We start from the raw sequence: 21,439 nt of genomic DNA, 5'->3' as shown, positions 1-21,439 counted from the left end.
CAGTTTTTAAATCGTACCTAACTACTACAGGAATCGCCATGCAAAGTTTGAAATCAATAGGACAATTCTAACATGCCTACAGACGTACGGACCGACCGTAATTATATAAAAGCTTCGCTTTTAAAAATGATAGCTTTTTTGAGATACCTCTTGCTCCCCTTTTTGGGCTTGAACAAACACAATACCACCCCTAAAAGTTATCCCCCCTCCCTCCTTCGAAATTTGTGGTAAACCTAACCAGAGTAAAAACTTTGTTTTCTAGACAATCGGCCATTGATCATATTTGAATTGGGTAAATTTATAGCTTTAAAATATACAATATAAATATATATTTTTTCAACAAGGATAACATCGACAAAAGCGAAGCTTAATAAACTAACAAAAATAGCTAAAGAACTATTTTAATATTAAAAATTATTTAGTAGTTTATACACCAAATTACGAAAGAATGCTTATTATGGATTAATTATCCAGCTCTTCTATAAAAAATGATATAAAATGATATTGCTGATTACCATCAAAGTGTTAAGTCAAGCAAAGAAAACCCCTTCTTTTAAATACTTTGGTTAGGTTATGTTAGGCTATAATTTATATTGGGTACTCGGTGCCCCGCAATGTTTTAGGGCACCGCATGTGTAGGCCGCACAGGAGTAGCCCACTTCCCCAACAAGATTCGTAAAAAGATCTACCAACCCTCTAATTCAAAAAATATCTGAGCTGGATCTTTAAATCATTTCAATGGTGCACTAAATCAACCCGCGCAGAATTTCAGCCAATCACAGCGGCGCATTTTACGAAATGGGACGCTGTGATTGGCTGAAATTCTGCGCGGGGTGATTTAGCGCACCATTGAATTGATTTAAAGATCCAGCTCTGAAAAAAAAACATTAATTATTTCGAAGGTTTAAAGTTATGCCACTTCTGGGCATAATTAGTCTTATAAAAATAAAGAGATAACTACTTTCCTAAAGGAAGCCTGCTTCTTGCTGACGTAATTTATGTTGAAATTTATATCATGAGTGGTGAAAAAAACTTTAAAAACTGTCATTTTAAAATGACTTTACCTTTTTTTGTCATTAAAGCTGGAGCTGGAGGCTTTAAATTTAAAGTATTGGGTCTTCTTGTGTTAATCTTACAGCAGTTAAAGCGGTGTATTTCTTGCAGGCTTCCTTTAATTAAGAACTGGCACAAACAACAAAAAACAAGTAATGGAATGTCCACTTAATTTAAAACCATAAATCAGAATTGTTATTACTTTGTTCGCGAGTTTGCCCGGCCATTTATGTTTTAAATTACTTGTGATATTGCTGCGCTAATTTTTACCAATTACTTTTTAACTACTTTTGTCAGCTGGTCATTTGTATACTTTCAAGATAAGATACTTACAAACTTATTAAAACAAGGATGATAACATTAAAAAAAGAGGCGTTCAAAAGTGAGGTGTGTGACATGGAGGTAATGAAAATTAGGCTTTTTATTAAAATAGTCCCCAAAGATTTTGAATAACATTTCTTATTCGTTGGCTTAACAACTTTGGGGACTTTTACTAAATTTTGATTGGTTGGTTGATTAAGTTGAGTGTTCTAACGTTTCAACCACTAATTGTAATTTACAGAAAGGGTAATTTTGTGTGGGAATGAACATCAATTTATCGGCCATTGTCTTATTTCTTTATATCCCAGATTGTTAAAGGCATTACAATGTAAATTATGAAAAGTAAGATAAATTGATACTTTGTCACACTAGGCGTTGTCTCAAGTCATAACTACACGTGTATATATTTTACATTGTAAATCAATGGATAAAGAATATACGTGGATATATTGACAGAGGAAAATTTGTCCATAATTTAGCATGCTAATATGGACCTCATTCATTGGTCGGTTCGTCCATCCAGTAGATGAGAGTGTATCTTTATCTCTACAGCTACGAGCATCAGATTATATGGAAATCTGGTGCAACATCCAAGTGATAATATATCGATTTGTAAATTAAAGTTCTATATTCTAACAAGAATGACAACGTGTATCAAAGGCAGGCACAACAAATCAGACGGTCAGGCAAACGAACATTGACAAATGCAGAGTTACAACACATTTAATAATCTATATTAGAAGTTTGAATGAAAATAATATAAATTAATGCCAAAATTACATGAGTGCAGATTGCTTAATACGGACATACATGCAATTTTTGACTTTATTATAGAGATGCTTCGCTTATAATATTGTGCTTATTGTGCAAGAATCAACATACTTGATATTAACAATGTAGTAAAGATGTAAAAAGTTTATACAAGACATACGCACATTCTGGTAATTATTACAGAGTTGTTACGATATTTAAATTGTATCTAGCAGTCATAGGAATCAGGATATCAAGAAATACTAAATCCTTATACTAAAGTAACAGGATGTCTGTGTTTGTCTGTGTGTTTGTGTGTCTGTGTGTTTGTGGGTTTGTACCGAAGGATCTCGCTAACCGCTGAACCGATCGGGTTCTCCTTAACAGGGTAGCTTCTCATAGGTCCCGGGAAGGTTTATAACTATTTTCTTGGGGGGTGGGACACCCCCAACCCCCCCAAAAAATGAAAAATCCCCCCCCAAAACAATTTTTTAAAATTTTTTAGCTGAAATTCAAAATGAGGGGGGGGGGGCACCCCCCAAAAAAAAAAATTTCGCCCCCCCCCAAAAAAAAATTTTTTTTACTTTTTCTTTTAAAATCTAAAATAAGAAATTTAATTATTAAATTTGACTCTCTCCTCAAGTCCCCCTAGAGGCCTCTAGGGGCGTAGCCGCTAGTCAATAATATAGAAGCACGGACGAACAGGCCATGGTAATAAAGTAGAAGCATAAATAAAACATATTTAAACGGACTAAAAATTGATTGAACGAGGATGACAACATCCATAAAAGCAAAGCACTGAAACAGTAGGACAAACAGACATAAACACTTATATGGACGGACGTACGGACCGACCCTAATTATAGAAAAGCTTCGCTTTTAAAAACAAATAGATAAATATTTGAAGAAATGTCGTGCAATCAAGGTTATGCTCTTATCCTAGGTTGTTGTACCTGACGTTACAGTGTCATGATCAGCAGCCTCGCCCATGCGAGGTAATTTATAAGGTAAGTAAGGAGGACACCTGCACCCTTCCCCCATTTAACAAGGATGACAACATGATAATTATAACATACAAAAAATTGTTGTCAAGAAAGTGAAAAATCCGCACGTTTTATATGGACGTTCGGTTTATGATGTTGCTACGGAGCTTCCTAATTTGTACCTAACTGTTATAGGAATCATCATGCAAAGTTTGAAATCGATATGACAATTTAAACCTGCTAAAATTAAAGATAAAGTTACACGAAAAGAGCTAACAGTCCTGGACGAACGGACCGACCCTTATTATAGAAAAGATTTGCTTTAAAAAAAAAGTTTATAATCCCTAACTTTCTGCAAATAACTAAAATCATTTTGTAGTAATTACAGCCAGATGTTAAGAAAAAAAAATCAGGGCTCAGCAGCCGCGTATATGCCTCAGTGAAATCGTCTTATTATAACTTCAAAATTTAGCTGGATGTCTAAACCTCTTCCCAATCTATCTTTTCAGAATTTTTTCACACAAGCGGGTTTAAATTTTAGTCATATGCGCGGCTGTGGCGCGGCTGCCGAGCTCTGAAAAACCCCATTCTTTACAAACATTAATTATTTATTAGTTTAAGTATCCACCTTCTCATTAATATGTTTTTAAAAGCGAATCTTTTCTATAATTAGGGTCGGTCCGTCCGTCCGTACGTACGTCCGTCCGTAACGGATAGCTTTTTTTGTTATTTTAGGCATGTTAGAATTTTCCTATCGATTTCAAATTTTGCATGGTGGTTCCTTTAATATTTAGGTACGATTTAGAAAGCGTAGCAACTCTATAATCATCACCAAAATGTCCGTACGTCCATTTTAAACATGTTGATTTTTTTACTTTTTTAACAAAACATTTTTATGTGATCTAATCATCCGATTTATCTGAATTTTGGTATATTGATTCCTGGTACAACAAAGTATAATGTTATAAGCGAAGCAACTCTATAATCAAGTCCTAAAAATGTAAGTATGTCCATAAACATTATCCTGAATCAAGCAGTTTTTCAACAAATTTACTTACAATTTTGCTTTGACTCTTATACATTTATATTATGATTATTCAGTTCTGACACTATATAAATGTTAATGTACGTTTGTCCTACCGCTTCAGTGTTTCGCTTTTATGGATGTTGTCATCCTTGTTTCTACAAGGAGAGGAGCTTCTCTAGAAGTAACTGCATCCTTTTTAATGTTTCACCTAGTGGCTTGGTGTCCTATCCTCCACAAAAATAGCTTAAAACCATCACGGATCTAGTAGTTATGGTTTCAAAAAGTATAGCTCAATCGGTTTACCAGCTACCAATAGCTTAATCTTCAGACGGATAGACAGACAGACATTGTCCTACTTTGTATTATAATGTTTAAAAGCAAAGTTCTTCTAACTGTTACAAGTTCACAAGCAATTTTTTTACAGTTAAGGAAGGGGCCAAGGAACTTCGACTTTAACCCTTGATCCCCTTGGAAGAAGAAGGTTTCTAATCGTTCTAATGCTTTGATTCTGAAAGAGCTAGAAGACTAGAAATTTTTATGTAGCCTTTTTTTAAATAAAGAATTCCAGGCTATGAAACATCCATGCCCGCCGTTTATCTTACCTTTAAAATTCACATATCATAGTTTATGTTCGTTTTTACTGAAAATCTTGAAACGTATATTATTCTTCTTTAGCTAGAGAAAAATTTTAAGGATATGTTAATTTTGGGGGTAAAAGTTAACTTAAAATTTAGAGGCATAAATTAGTGGCGGTTATCTCAAGCGCTGCCGGCGAACAGAAAGAAAACAGCGAAAACATGAATACAAGATAGGAAATTTAGCTAAATTTGTTGAAACTTTTTTCTAACTTATCTCCAAAGTTGGCAAAATCTAAAAAATACATATGGGTTACATTTTCCTTAGCCTTTCATGGTCCTTTAAAGGCTTAGGACTTAATCTTTAGACAGCTTGGCAACTTTAAAAAGTTTTGGCCTAGTAAATACAAAATGAGAATGGTTAACTCCTAGTTAAGCTTGGCAACTTTTATAAGACTTTGTCTATTATGTGCAGACAATAAATAAGTATAAATGCATAATTAGACAACTACCTGGATCCCCCTGTTAAGGACCCTTTTCGTCTGATAGCAAATTACTTTCTACTCTTTTGTAGCGACTTGGCTACATTGGTTTATTTTTAAAGACCCAATTGAAAGTCAGCACAGGATCTTCGGGGTTGGGACATACAGTTCCTTTCCCCCTCTATTGTTTTACTCTAATGTACAGACAGAGAATGAATGAATAAAAAAGAGTAATGCTATCTTGAAGGTAATGAATTAATTAAGATACCAATATAATGAGACTGGCGGCGGGTTCCATATTAGTTTGGAAAATACTAAATCACAGTAGAATTTCGTTATCAGCTTTCCTACTTCCTATCTGTAATTAAACAGTGACAGTAGTCTCTTGAAAACAGCTGTAGATCAGTAGATTTATATAGACACCAAGGCGACAAGCAAAAACGTTTTTGCAATGCAATTTTACACTTTTTGGTTGTTGTTATAAATCTTAAAAGTGATAATTTATTGCTAAAACATTGAAGATAATACAATGTAGATGTTTTTTTTAAAAAGAAAGAGAAATAATAAATGTATACGTATAGATATATGATACAGAAAACTAACGTATACCTAGCCCAAGTTATAAAGACTCTTTTCGTCTGCTAGCAAATTACTCTTTTTTTATAGGGACTCGGCTGTATTTATATTTCCGACGTGCTTAGCTGATTTCAAAGACCCAATACAAAATCGGGACAAGATCCCCGCCCTGTGGGCAGAGTTACATATACCTCATGTCCCCTCTATTCTTTTACTCTAATAGAGAAATAAATTCAACTTAACAATTATTGTTGCAGTGTCATTAGTTTTGCATAAAAGAATCTCATCTCGTAAATTATTTCATAAGTTAATTAGAAGGTATTAAGTTTAAATCATTTATTTATTATACTTAATTAATTTTGAAATAAAAGCGCTTTTTTATGCAAATTTTCATACTATATAACAAGAACATTGCGTAAAAAGAAGTTGTATTTGAAAAGAGATTTGCAAAAAATAGGGAAGGGTATTTTTGCAACTGTATGACGCATACAAGCAAATATCAATTTATGATATGTTTTTCTAATGTTGCACAAAAAAAAAAGAATTATACTCGAATAAAATCAAATTAGGTACTAAAATTCACTTTAAATTTCAATTGCAAGGTCTAATTAATTTGATTTTAAAAAAATATTTTCTTACTAATGAAAAAATGAAATTCTTATTGCAGTTTTGAAAGATTTCATATTAGAAGTATAGATATATAGTATAGAAAAGAAAAGGAATATGTATTTTATATGATAAAATATTAAGTATTTATGTTTAATGAGATCTCGAAAAAAAGACCAGAATTGTTATTTACCACATCGTATTTTAGACAGCTTTACGCGGATAGTAAAACGATAAATTATGATATTAATATCTGTTTTGTTAGCCCAAAGGGGCCGAAGACCCGGGTTAACAAAACTAGTATTAATATTGTGATTTTTCATACTTCTATTTGTAGAAAATTGTCTATGATACGATACGATACATGCATTTTCAATGTGGCTGAAAACCAGTTCTTATCCACTAGATATTAATCGGTCTGGAAGCCACCCTGGAAATGTCTTACCTCCTTTTATAAAAGTAGTTTTATCTTCAGTGTAGTTATCCTAGTCTGTAAGTCTGTGGCACAAGGAAAGGAAAAGCAAGTGCAAAGAGGCGTAACTGAGCCCCACCCTGCCCAGGAATATTTGTAAGGTAGGTTAGGTTAGTAAGAACACAAAAAGACCGTTTAAAATAATTATGTTTCAGGTTATTGACGTCTAAGCTTTGTTTTAAGGGGAGTAAAACGAAGAGCTTCAAAGGTTTGAGAGGGGTAAGTTAATGTATTTTTAAAATTTTGAGGGGAGTTCAAATGAGGGGTTTAAAAGTTTGAAGTGGGTAAACCTCTTCGGACTTCAATGTTCCAGGTATAATCCTACAGGAAGCTTGTCCTTTTTGAAGGTATGTATGTTTATTTTTAATGCCTCTTAATTTATTGAAAATGGAAAACCTAAACCCTTGTTGCAATTTTATCAGGGATCTTTAGGGATAAGAAAATGATACCCACTGATGATGTATAAAATTACCCTTTCATTTTAAAGACTAAACTTTAAATAAAAAAAAACTAAAATTTAACAAAAGTACCAACAGTTTCAAACCAACGAATACGAAAACGTTATTGTAAAACTTTGGGCACGCATTTTTTCGCCAATTTGCTAGTAGTTGTAAAATTCACTATGCTATTTTGTAATGGATTTTCTCGTATTCATTCGAATCCGGTGGACAATCAATCAATACGAAAAAACTATGTCTAGCATCGTATTATAAACCGCTTTCTACGAAAATAGAAATGTACAATTAAAGATTAAAACCATTCTTTAAGCCCGTGCCTTCGGCACCTCGGGGATAAAAAAACTGTTTTTAATCTAATAATTGTACATTCTATATCTGCGGAAAGCGATTTATAATACGATAAAAGAAATAACTATTCAAGCTACTTAAATTGACAGCCTTGAGATTACATATGTATTATGTCTATTGCATTATTAAGAGGTTTCTTTCATTGGAATACATTTTATAATTAATACAGAACGTCTAGATGATGAATCTCTGAATAGTGACCAATCAGACCATATTAATGGTTATAAGTGTACACATTTACTATGGAATTTTTTCGTTTCATTCATACAAAAAGTTATCTACATTTCAACATTTAGGTAAATGTCATTGAATAGATATTTAGCAAGAAAATTGTATTATCCATAATTCAATGATATAAGCTAGGCTCATAGCCCCTTTTTACTTTTACTTTAATCCACAAACAGCTAAAAGTACACCAAAACTTTATCAATGTCCAAATCAATGTAATATGTTTATTAATTCACGTTCTAGGATAAGGTGTACATTGACTTCCACACATGTAATTAACTATAATACAAAGTAGAATGATGTCTGTCTGTCTATCCGTCTGTTCGTCTGTCTGTCTGAAGCTTAAGAACACAGTAACCGCTTAACCGATTGGGTTCAACTCTTCAGGGAATATACCTACTGGTCCTGTGGTAATTTTAGGCTATTTTCTTGGTTCGGGGTGGAAGACACCCTCATCCCCCCCAAGGTACCTAAATATAAAGTAATATAAGCTTTTTTCTAGCTTAAGATATCACTAACTACCGAACCGATTGAGTTTTCGATTGTACGGAAGCTTCACATAGGACCTTTGATAGTTTTAGGCTATTTTCCCTACCCCTTCCAATGCTGAATGCTAGGAGCGGAGTTACTAGTAACATTATAAAATATTAAGGACCGTCACTTTTACAAATGGCGGTTTTCCCTATGCTTAACTACACATGTATCTATTTGCTATTGTGTCTCTTTAGCGAATATGAATGTCTGTGTATGGATGTTATAATATGTGGAAATGAAAGCACACCGTATGATTTGTATAAAAAGTTTCCGAATTTGGTCTGGAATTCTTGTTCATCTGTTAATCACACCCACATAAGTTTTATTATTTTAATGTTGATTATTTCGGATATTTTATAAATTAGAAATATCATGTATAGTATAAGACAATTTTCTGCGGAATTAAAAATGAAAGATAAGTGATGAAAACCAGTTTAGTTACCCCAGAGAGGCATAAGGCTATTTAAACTGGTATTGATTTTATGATTTTTATTTTAATATTCATGGACAATTTTCTGTTATACGATGCTATATATGATTTTTCAGTATTGCTGGTATTCGGTTCTAATCCAGTGGATATTTATAAGTTTTAAAGCCATACTGGAAAAAAAATTAAAGTCAGTTGTTATTTATAAAATAAGCCCATTCTAAATTTAGTTTTAATAGAAAATGTAAAAAAGTGGGGGGGTGGGGGGGGGGGTTAGATTATGTTAGGGGTTATTTCTCTTGGAAGGGTGGTTGTGGTAATACTTCCTAGGACCTATGGAAGGCTACACTATCTACAATCTACACTAAGCCCTATCTGTTTAGCGGTTAGCAAGATCCTTCGGTGCAAACAGAAAGACACACAGACCAAACTGTTATATGTTAAGGAAAGCAAGCATAGCCATCACTGTCCCAAAAGACCTAATTTTTAAGTGCATGAAATTTCTATATTTCTTTATAGGTCCAATTAATTCGTAATTAAGCAGTTTTAGGCTTGATCAATGATAATGTCATGAACAAGTGTATTATCTTTGCGAAGGCGGCGGTAAAAAGTATTTTTTGATAATATAATTTTTTCAATAATTTACACGAAAAGATTATATTATGGGATAAGACAGTAAACGTTTAATTGATATACATCCCCAATGAGGTTAATAAAATTAGCCCATTTTTAGAGTGGAATCAACCTATCAAAGTTCAATAAAGTACCAACATTTTTAAAGCTAAAGAATGTGATAACGGGGTTATGAAACTTTGGGTACCAGTATGTATTTTAAATTTTTTTTTAATCGGCCAATAATAAAAAAGATGTAACTTAGAAAGATAATGAGTATCAAAAATGGATATATAATGCGAGGATATATTGGCAGGGGAAAATTTGTAGCTATCTAGGTTGCTAATATGGATCTCATTTATTGGTCAGTTCGTTATTACAGTAGAAGGTGAGGTTTTGATTTAAAAAGGGTTCGATAGGGGGTATCGTTATTTTAGCCCGCTGCGATTGTCACTTTAATAGCGTACATTAAAATATGGTGCAACATCCTTTAAGTAATTATACATCGATTTTATAAAATGAGTGTTTTAAAATGTGGGTTATTTTAAATGTTTTTTTACTGGTTGAAAGAGCTATGTGTTAAAATGATCTAATTTACTGATTTAAGCCTTCTAATGACCAAAGCATTAGGTTCTCATTAAACACAAGTTAGTCAGGGAGGAAGGGAGGGGTCAATATAGCAGATAAATAAATCGACACCTCCATCTTCCACTATTATATCAAATAAACTGGATACATCTAAACGAATTTGGGGGTAGTTTAATTGGAGGAGAGATTTATTGTTATCGTTTTCTATTCCCTAATTCCTGAAAGCAAGTACAGACTATTATTAGCAGGGAGGAAGGGGACATAAGTCTATAAATTATACTGGTACCCAAAGTTTTACGAAAAAAGTCTTGTTATTCGTCATTGGTTGGTACTAGCTACCAGTTTCCATACTTTTCCACACAAAAAAATTATTCTACAGAAGGGGAAATGTTGTTTATCCCAATTGGGAAGATGCGTGTTGTACATAAATTTATCGTCCATTGTCTTATCCCTCTAGATTCCTGACTATTATTAGGGCATAAAAAAGAAGGGTTTAAATGGTATGCTTGTAAAGCAACACAAAATGATGAGTAGCTACGATACTAAAAACAGAAGAATATCGATTATTCTTATAATAAAGTAACAGGATGTTTGTCTGATTGTCTGTACCGAAGAATGTCACTAACCTCTGAACTGATCAGGTTCTCCTTAACAGGGTAGCTTCTCATAGGTCCCGAGAAGTGTTATAACTATTTTAGGGGAGCTTACCACCTTCCTCCCAAGAGAAATAAAAAAAATCTAATTTTTTTTACGTAGAGACTTGAACGCAATATAGATTTTTTCTTCTAAAAATAGATATTTGAAATAAAAAAAACATTGAAAGTGCCACTAGATGCCTCTAGGGGGCGTAGCCGCTAGTATAATTATAAAGTGTTAAGATTTTTCTGTCTGTAGCTTAAGATTTCGATAACCAATAAATTTATTAATTGTATCATTACAGGGAAGCTTCGTATTGGTATTATGATAAAGATATGCTTCCGTTTGAGCTGTAAAAGATTTAAAAAAGGACCGTTTAGTTTTAAGTAGCTTTAAACTGGAAATAGTTTTTTTAAACTTAAATCATATTTTTTCCTCTGATTTTTTATCTCTTTTAATACAAACTTTGGATTTTAAAGACCTTATATTTACACATTATTACATAAATTCGTTATCTTATTCGTTGGCTTAAAAACTTTGGGTTTCTTTGATGAATTAGGATCTGTTTGGTTTAATATTTTAGTGTTTTAATCCGCAAAAGGGGTAATTTTGTTAATCATCATTTGGGAGATTTACTAATTTTTTTCGTTCATTTTCTTATCCCTTTAGATCCCTGCCTAAACCTCTTTATATACAGTCAAGGACTTGGGGGGAGGGGGAGAGGGTTTATGAAAAATATACAACTTTAATTATTTAAAGATTGGAAACTATGCCTTTTGTAGCTAGTAATCTAGTTTTTTTTTTTTTTTGGGGGGGGGGGGAGGGGGGTGTTTATTTTAATGCCATTGACCCTTCCCTCCCTGTGGCATACACAAAACTCTTTGATGCACACACAACTCTTGTATATTATTCTTTGGTGCTACTTTGAAACAGCTAATATAAAACAAACAAGGATGAAAACATCCCAAAAATATACAAATTTGACGGTCAGACCAACGAAGACTGACGGTCAACAGGAAACAGAATGTTAGTTAGTTAGAAATAGACAAAAAAAATTTTGCAATATTGCTTTAAAGAACAACTTTACATTCAGTATTAAAAATAGAATTGATTCGCTTTACCTTTGCCCAATCGTCCTTGGAATGTTATTAAGATAATCTTTCTTTGAAACATTTTTGTCAAAGAAACAATTCCCAAAGATCATCCAAATGGGTTCAGTGGTTACCGACTTCTTCAGCTTCAATACGGATAGGTGGGAACATAGTAAAAGTGTCGAACTATGACGTCAGAAAAAATTAACAATTAACCAATGAGAAGCCAGTATTCAGAATAATAAAATATATAGCGGCCTCTCATTGGTTAATTGTTAATTTTTTCTGACGTCATAGTTCGACACTTTTACTATGTTCATAGGTGGAGAAATAGGCCTACAGACGGACGGATGGACAAACTGCAGACAGAAAGACTTTATTTTACTTTCTATTAATAATCTAAATTGTAGACTTATCTTTATGGAAAGAACACTTTCTTCTTTGGTTTGTTGGTCGTTCTCTTTCTCTCTCTCTCTCTCTCTCTCTCTCTCTCTCTCTCTCTCTCTCTCTCTCTCTCTCTCCCTTTATCTTTTTTCTCTCTCTTTCTCGTCTTTTAACTCTTTAGAAATATATTCCAAAACCCATTCCTCTAAAATCATAGGACTGTACAAAATTTTTTTTTCTAATCTCAAAACTATAAAACTCTTTTTTTAAATATTACATTTTATTTTGAAGCAACAAAAAAAGTAAATGTTTAAAATCATACTTATATCTACTGAATGGAGTGGGGGGGGGGCGGGGGGGGGGCTTAATCCATCGCGACCTATTCCCAGGTGATTCTTACTTAACCTATCCTATACTAATAAAAAAAAGTATATTTTCCTTAAACTTAACTAATAATTTTTAATTAGGGCAGATATCTAAAGGAAAAGGCAATTACCAATAAATTGATGTACATCCACAATGATGACAGACAAAATTGCCCCTTCTGTAGATTAAAATTAGTGGTTTAAACGTTTGAACACTCAATTCAATAAACCAAAAAATCAACTCCAAAGTTGTTAAGAAAACGTTAGCTTTGGGAACTAGTGTAAAAAAAACAGCACATTGCATTGTCCCCACTCTCTCTGGGTTTAGTTGATGTTTTGCTAAAAAATTATGAAATCCACAGACCTTTCGATTGGACCCTTTATATTTCATCTTTCTCTCTCTTTCTTCGATATTACTCATTCTTTATCTTTCTCTTTCCGTCTCTCTCTCTCCCTCCCTCCTTTTATTGCATATGAGAATCCATTGAAATGTATTTGAGCCCCCCCCCCCTGCCCGTATTCCATATTTTCTGTTCTTAAGTTTTGAAAGTTGAAGTATCACAGTAAAGTAGAAAATTAATCTGGGCTGCTTTCAAACTGTGCTGTTTCACATTCCATTCACTTTGAAACTAATTTTTACTCAGTCTAACCCCGCGTGTATGAAAAGGCCTATATGCCTATCTATCCATCCATACAAGATATCTATCTATCTTTCTTTCTATCCCCTCTCTCTTTCTCTTGGCTATCCACACAACCACATAAACTCAAAGCTGTGGCTGTTGAGTGTGTGTGTGTAAAGTTGTGGTGGTTTGGGCGCACTACACACGCACACACACACATAAACACACTCATACACACACACACACACACAATCGCATATAGACTAAAACTGCTTTAGTAAAGCTGGAACGAGCGAATGTTCGGGCAAGCGACGACGCGAATCCACGTCGGTTGCGTCGCTAAAAAAAGTGAACCACTAAACTTTTGTGATTATCTATGATAAAATTTAATTGACACAGTAAAATTTTACGAAAATTTTATTTTTTTAGTGAAAATATAAAGTGACGTTTGAATTTTAAAATATTTGAATGTAAAGAAATATTTTTGTTAATCTTGCTTATTTTGTATTCTATTGACATTTGCATATATGTTTGCTGTTGACCAGGGTGTCTATTTAGATATATATTACAATACATAGATAGATAGATAGATAGACAGTTGCATAGCTAGATAGTTAAAAGATAAACACATAGATATAAAGATTGCTATTAGTATTAGCTATAATACATTTAAGTTTCTTTAATTAGATATGTTTTCTAAAATTTTGAAATATGAATGAAGTTCATATAAATTTATATTATTAATATTTAATATTGCAGTTTCTTTATGCCATTTTAAAATTATATCAATATGGGTTTTAATATAATCATTGATTAATTTTTTTAAAAAGAATTATTTAATATTTTTACAAAAACAGTAAAAACTTAGTAATGACTAATTATTTATCCTATCATATAAAGTTATCAGATTTCACTGAACGATTGAGCATTTTAGTTCTCCATTTTAAGAAAGCTTTCAATAGGTCTAGTGATTGTTTAAGGCTGATTTATTTAAAAGTTTTATTTTAATGATGGTTTTAGGTCAAATTCCTTCCCCCCTTTAAAAAATGAGCCCCTAGATGATAGCGGCCCAACGGGTAGTAAAATTGATAAAACAAAATTAGTATAAAATATTGTATAAAAAAATCGTCCAAAAAATTCGCAAACTCCTAATTGCAAAAGTTTAGCACCCTATGACTAGTTTTGCACTTTACTATACAAGCCTTTTACCCTCTCCCTTTCTATCTTTCTTGCTATCTCTCTATCTATCTATCTGTGTATCTGCAACACTATAAAGCCTTGTCGTGCCTTAGTAGTAGATGGTCAAAGTCAAACACAAAAAAACTTTGATCAAAAACTAATAGATCATTTTAATGTAGTTTAGTAAGAAGATGTTTGATATTTGTACAAAAAGATCTCGGAAATGGCTAAACAGACTTGACTGAAATTTTCAGGGAAGCTTCACATCGAGCTTTTTATGAAAACATCTATATCCTATTTCTAAACCATGATCAATTTCTTCTTCCATTGTTTTACAATCCTATTAATTAAAGTAGTAAGTTATTTAGTCTGCAGCTTAAGATTTTGATAACTACTAAAACTTTTAAGGAAGCTCCACATATGTCCAGGGAGGGTTGTGGGCTATTTGGTTTTCAGATTTAAGTCTTGGGGTGGTATTAGGCTCTTTTTAGCTTTCCCTATCCCTTTTATGCAAAGCTTTTAGATGGTAGGGGCGCAGCCACTAGAATTTTTATTTTGTTTCGTGTGTATTTTATGTTTATTTATGATAAACAAAATACCTTGTAAAACTGAAAAAGGTCAGCTATCTTAATAAATAAAGTATTATTAACCTTTTTAGACAAATTATTTTTTACCTTTTTATGACATTAATAAAAGAACAGGTTGAAGTTAATTAAAAAGTATTTGCATAAAAATGTAAATTATAATTTAGTCTAGGCCATATTTTTAAAGTTTTTATAAGACAGATACTTGATAGAAACGAGTTCATTGAGGCATTCCAACAGACATCCAACTGAATTATTTGTATTCTAGTCAAGTCAATCATATTTCTTCTAATAATAACGCCTGACATAGCAGGTGTAGGTAAAACAACGTCCTTAACTTTTTTGTGTGTGAGAGACTAAATCCCATCACCTTCTTGACTTCTAACCGCTATATTAATAGGTTATAATCAGAGAGAGAGGGCTGTTTATTACACTAGTCCCCAAATTTTAATAATAACGTTTAATTATTATCTGGTTAACAACTTTGGGGAATTTTGTGAATTTTGATTGGTAAATTCATTAAGTTAAGTATTCAAACATTTCAACCACTAATTTTCATCTACAGAAGGGGAAATTTGTGAATTAACATTGGGGATGTACATCAATTTATCGGTCATTGTCTTATCCCTTCAGATCCCTGTATATTTTTAGGTTAGAATATATTATGACCAATCTGTACATATTTGTTGTCTATGTGAAAACATGGTCAAACAAAACACTTCTTTAGCATGTATCATTGAAAAAGAATTTAATGCAATGTATACTGAAAGATAGCCATACAAATAAAAATGAGAATTATTCTAAAACAAGGATTGTTGTCTTCATAATAAGCGCAGCAATCACTAATAAGATTTGACTATTTGAAGGGATCTAAATGGATAAGACAATGGCCGATAATTGATGTACACAGAAGTACCCATTCTGTAGATGACAATTAGTGGTTAAAAATTTTGGACACTCACTTAATGAATTTCTAATAGTTGAAGTTCCAACAAATAAGAAAACGTTATTTAAAAACTTTTTGGACTAGGGTAATAAACAAGCGAAAGAAAATTTAAAGCTGGTTTAAACTCTGTTGAATATAATATCTTAACCCAAAATAAGAAAGTTAAAAAATTACATTTCTTTTTGATTGGAGGCAAAGTGAAATATGTTTAAAAATATAACTTACGCTTAATTATTCTTCACTTTTTACATTTTTTTAGTATGTTTTCTAAAAAAAATTATCCAATATTAAACAAAATCAACCTTGTATTTTGTTTATTTAAAATTTAAATGTATGTAAAATGTATAATAATGGATATATTATTAATTGAATGTTACACCAAATGTATGTAAAATGTATAATAATGGATATATTATTAATTGAATGTTACACCAGAATTACATGTTCTCTTATAAAGAGGAACACGCAGCAGGCTAAAATAACGATTTTTCCTTTTCCCTATCCCCTTCAATCCTAAGGGATAAACGAACCAGGGCTAAATGAGTTCCACGTTAGCAAGATAAAACGCAGGAGGTTAAAATAACGATCTTCCCTTTACCACATCCCCTTCAATCCTACCGGATAAACGAACCAGGGCTAAATGAGTTCCATGTTAGCAAGATATCCACAAATATTTTATATCCATTATATTGTAGACATATACGCTATGATCGAATATTAGAGTTAATTATTTGGGCGTTTTTATCCAAAAAAATATTTTTTCTTTGAGGTTTTTGGAAATACGTTCTCACACGATAAAATGGGATATTTATCAAATTATGAAAGGGTGTGTGTTCTTTAAAATCTTGGAAATAGCTATATTAAAAATATACTTATTTAAAAAAAAACAAGAAATAATTAAATCAAAGAGATTTTTATTATTACATTTTTCTCATAGCCACTATCTTGTAATATAAAAAAAACAGTAAGGTTTTTTTATTTGAAGCTAAAGATCTGGGATTGCCTTGTACTTTTCAGAAAAGCTTAATTCATATCTCGAGGTGGTTTCAGGGTACTTTCCTGACCTCACTTGCCCTCTTCTAGTGGCTAGGGGCAAAGCAGCTATAAAGAAAGATGTATGTCATAGTTGAAATTGATTTATAAAATTTAATATTACTTCTTGAAAAACAGCATTAGTTTACCTTATACTAGTGGATACGCCCCTAGCATCTAGGGTCTCTGTTTTCAAAGGGGTATGAAGATGGCTAAAAAATAGCTTAAAACCTTTTCTGGTTTCAATTTAAAATAGCCTAAAACCATCCCAGAACCGATGTGAAGCTTTCTTAAAAAGTTAAAACTGCATTAGTTCGTTAGTTATTGAAATCTCAATCTTCAGACAAAAAAAACTTTCTACTTTATATAATAGGATTAATCCTATTTGTAAGTAGAAATATAATTTTCAATCATTAAATAATTTTTTGAAAAATTATCACGTGGCTTTAAAATACTCATTACAAAAAAAAGACAGAAAATACATAATGTTTACATAAAAATTTAATGTACTGAAAAATTTTGTAATTCAAATTACAAGAATAGTCATAAATTTTGGATTAAATTTCATTTTAGAAAAAAATCTCTTTTCTTTTCTTTCAAATTAATCTTTTTTATTGAATTAATCTAATTTTATTAGTATATTTAATAATAAGTTCAGGTTAAGATTAGTTTTTTTAGCATTGTTTTATAAACAGCTTTCCGCGGATATAAAATGTATAATTATAAGATTTAAACATTTTTTTAGCCACGAGAATCCGAAGGAACTAGCCAAAAAACTAGTTTTAATTTATGTTTGTACGTATTTATATTGGTAGTAAACTGGATATAATACGATGCTAGACATGATTTTTCAGTATGACTGAGAACCGGTTCAAATCCACCGGATATTTATCGGATTCGAAGCGATACGTGAAAAAACAATATCTTAATAACTTATTTTTATGGTTAATACTACTACACTGTGTATGTAAACACATGAACAACGTATTTATTCAATTTTTAAGCTTGTTTTTAGCATATAAATACTGTTCAATACAATTTTTGAATATAAATAGGTTTCAGTAAAGTCTATTTAAATGGTTTCTGTTCTAAAAGTTTGGAAAATCAAAATAATGCCGGTGCAATTGAAAATTTAACAAAAGACTGCTTGCGTTAAAACGGCTAAACGTACATGCTTTGCCCGCATATTGTTATAACCTGTATACGATGGTGATAACATGAATATTTGTAAATCTCATTATGCATTTATGTACTGCCGTTTTCCCGTTTGGCCGTAAATTGCCTTTAAAGTTCATAGTGGTCTGGGAAGAATCACCTTGAAGCTTATCTGTACTTGAATTTGACTTTATGAACAAAATCCGTGAATATTTCATTAGTATGAAAAATTAGGAAAGTTATTCTAAAAAATCAGGAGAAAAATGTTACAAAACTTAATATATTTCTAATTATAAAATGGTATGCTTTTTAGGATAGCGGATTAGAGTTTTTGATTCGATTTGGTATTTATAGCATATAGGGTCATTAATCACTATTTAGACAACCAACCCTTTGATTCCAAGACCTTTGTCTGGACGTTCTAACTATGAGTTACTGTTTTGTGCCAAGGCATTATCATTAATTCAAGTCTTTGGTTGTAAACGGCTGATATTCAAACTAAGCACTTATCCGAGGATCCGAAGGCCCGGGCTAACAAAACTGGTATTATTCTTATGATTTTTATTTTAATATTTCTAGAAAAATGTCTGTAATACGAATCTACATATGCTTTTTCAGTATGCCTAAGAACCAGTTCTAATCCAGCGGATATAAATCGGTTTCGAATCCATTCTGGAATAAATATTCTGTAAAATTATCTGTGTCCGTAGGTATGAAAGTCTCTACATACCTAAATGAAGCTGTCTAGTCGTAGAAGGGCACAAAAAATAGTTCTATACTTTTAAAGATAGGATTATGTTTTTCAAAAATCAATATTTTGAATAGGAAAAAGGGCCGCCATAACATTAGAATGCTACCTGCTTTTCTACGACACAAGCGACTGCGCCCCTAGCATTTAAGTGCTCTGTGAGGAGTCCAGAAAAATAACATAAAAACATCCCAGAACCTAATGGAGAACTTCAGTCGGTTCAGTCGTAATTAAAATCTTTAGCATTAGACATTAAACATTGAAACCACTTCACTTTTATTTACTATATATTCGAAGTTTACCTGTTTATTGGTCAAGGCATTTATTTTTCATCCTACTCTGTAAATTATTATGGTGATATTGTAAGTTTTTACATGCTTAAATCTTTCTCTATGCGAGTTTTTTCTTCAACATTTCTTTGATTAAAAGTCTGTGTCTAATAGACACTGTCTATAGATTTTACTCTTTAGGTAATAAACTAAAGACAAGACTATCTCATATAACTGCACAGAATAAAGGAAAGGCAAGTTACCTCGTTGGGACTCTTTTTCGATTTCAAGCTAGGAGCATCATCCGTTAATAAAAGGAGGTGATGCTCTGTTGCCAACCATATTTTATAAGGTTATATAACAATAGCGGCTACGCCCCTAGAGGCCTCTAGTGGCACTTTAAATGTTTTTTTTTGATCAAGTCTATACGATACCTATTTATGTTGCGTTAAAGTCTACGAATACCTAGATTTTCCCAAATTTTTTTGTGATTACGCTTGGGAGGGTGGTGGTACCCTTCCCCAAAATAGTTATAAACTTTCCCGGGACCTATGAGAAGCTACCCTGTTAATGAGGCCCGATCGGTTCAGCGGTTAGCGAGATCCTTCGGTATAGACAGACACACATCCTGTTACTTTACTATAATGATATCATAGATAAAAATACCCTTTGATTGCACAAACTTTGTCTAAAAGTCATAATTGTACAATTACATGGTAATTTGTTGTTCCTGTTAAGTCATTCCCCCTAACCTCTTTATTGGTGTCATGTGCCAGATATAGCAGCAGATTTAAACCATACATCTCATTTGTTGGCTTCAACACTTTTGCTATTAAATCTTGATTAATTGATACAAACCTTAAGTGTCCACACATTCCCACCACTAATTTTTACATACAGAAGGAAAAAGTTTTTTTTTAAACCATTGAGGTTCTACAATCTACATTGATTTATTGTCCATTGTCTTATCTTTTATGATCCTGAAAGAGTTTATCGGAACCAAGATACATATATCTTTACCCTTTAAAAACTTTTAGTTTTTATCTTTTATTGGGATCAAGGCTTCTCCATAACTAATTATTTTATACTTAGAATAAACCTAAAATATCTATTAAACAAGGACAATCATGTCTATATGAAGCCAGACATTATGCTTTTTATTACATTAGTAAATATTAACGGGTTTTCATTCGTTGGCCTCATAACTTTTGGGATTTTTTGTTGATTGGTTAGTTCTTTAAGTTGAGTATCCAACATTTCATCGAATGTCTAATCAAATAAATTATTTTTGGAGATGTACATCAGGTCCTACGACAAACGCGGAGTCCCAAACGTCGGAGTGGACAAACTTTGGAGTTGACACCTAACCTAACCTAAACTATCTTAGACCATCTTATAGCATTTTTAAATGCCTAACCCCTGCGGGGGGCTTATTTGTTCATTCATATCTGAACCTAACCATATCTGTATAGAAATACATATAAAAAAATACAATAAAATAGATATTCCGACGTTTGTGACTCCTGCGTTTGTCCTGGAACCCTTTGTCAGTGTCTTATCCCTTTATATCCGTAAAAAATAGCACATTACTAATTTATCAAAATAAAACTGAACCTTAATTGATAATATATTATGACGTCAAAAAAAATTAACCAATGAGAGACCACTATAAATTTTACCATTGGTCAATTACAGTGTATACTGGCCACTCATTGGTTAATTTTTTTGACGCCATAATCTAAGTTAGACACTTTTACTAGCTTCCCTTAATTCATTATTAAATATTCTTCAATATTCAGTAAATGTAATAGGCAACTTAGACGTATTGAAAGATATAGCGTTTTATAGAGTAGCTTTGTTACTTATAAACCAACCCTCCTATCTTTCAGTCAAAGCCCTAGAAAAATGTTCGGGTATAGTCCTTTTCGGAACATCGCACCTTATTGGGCGATTCTTCGTATTTTTCACAGTAGCTTTTCTCCTATTTCTAGCCCCTGCGGGGGGCTCTAACCCTGCGGGGTCAATCACCTAACCCAACATAACCTAACCTAACCTAAAATAACCTATAAAAAGCCATTTTAAAAATACGACGAATCGCCCCTCATGGGGCGATGTTACGAAAGGGACTATTCCCAAATGTTCTTTTGAGTGAAAGAGCATTTTAAAGCATCGTTGTTTTACATGACCCAAAATTATTACACTTCATACAACTGTATAGTAGACTTTTAGCGGGTTTTAGAGATATTTAACTACAAAGTATTACAAAAAAATATGTGGTCCACGTATCTAATTTGTATTGGCAAAGGAAAAATCAAAGTATATTTTTAGTTTTAAAATCAGGATTTTAAATTTTTATTACATTTTTACTAAAAGCGGGGCCTAAAGTAATA

Source organism: Acartia tonsa, chromosome 9, assembly GCF_053477335.1.
Source record: "Acartia tonsa isolate MP-2025a chromosome 9, ASM5347733v1, whole genome shotgun sequence".
Lineage (NCBI taxonomy): Eukaryota > Metazoa > Arthropoda > Copepoda > Calanoida > Acartiidae > Acartia > Acartia tonsa.
This window is presented reverse-complemented; position numbering follows the sequence as displayed.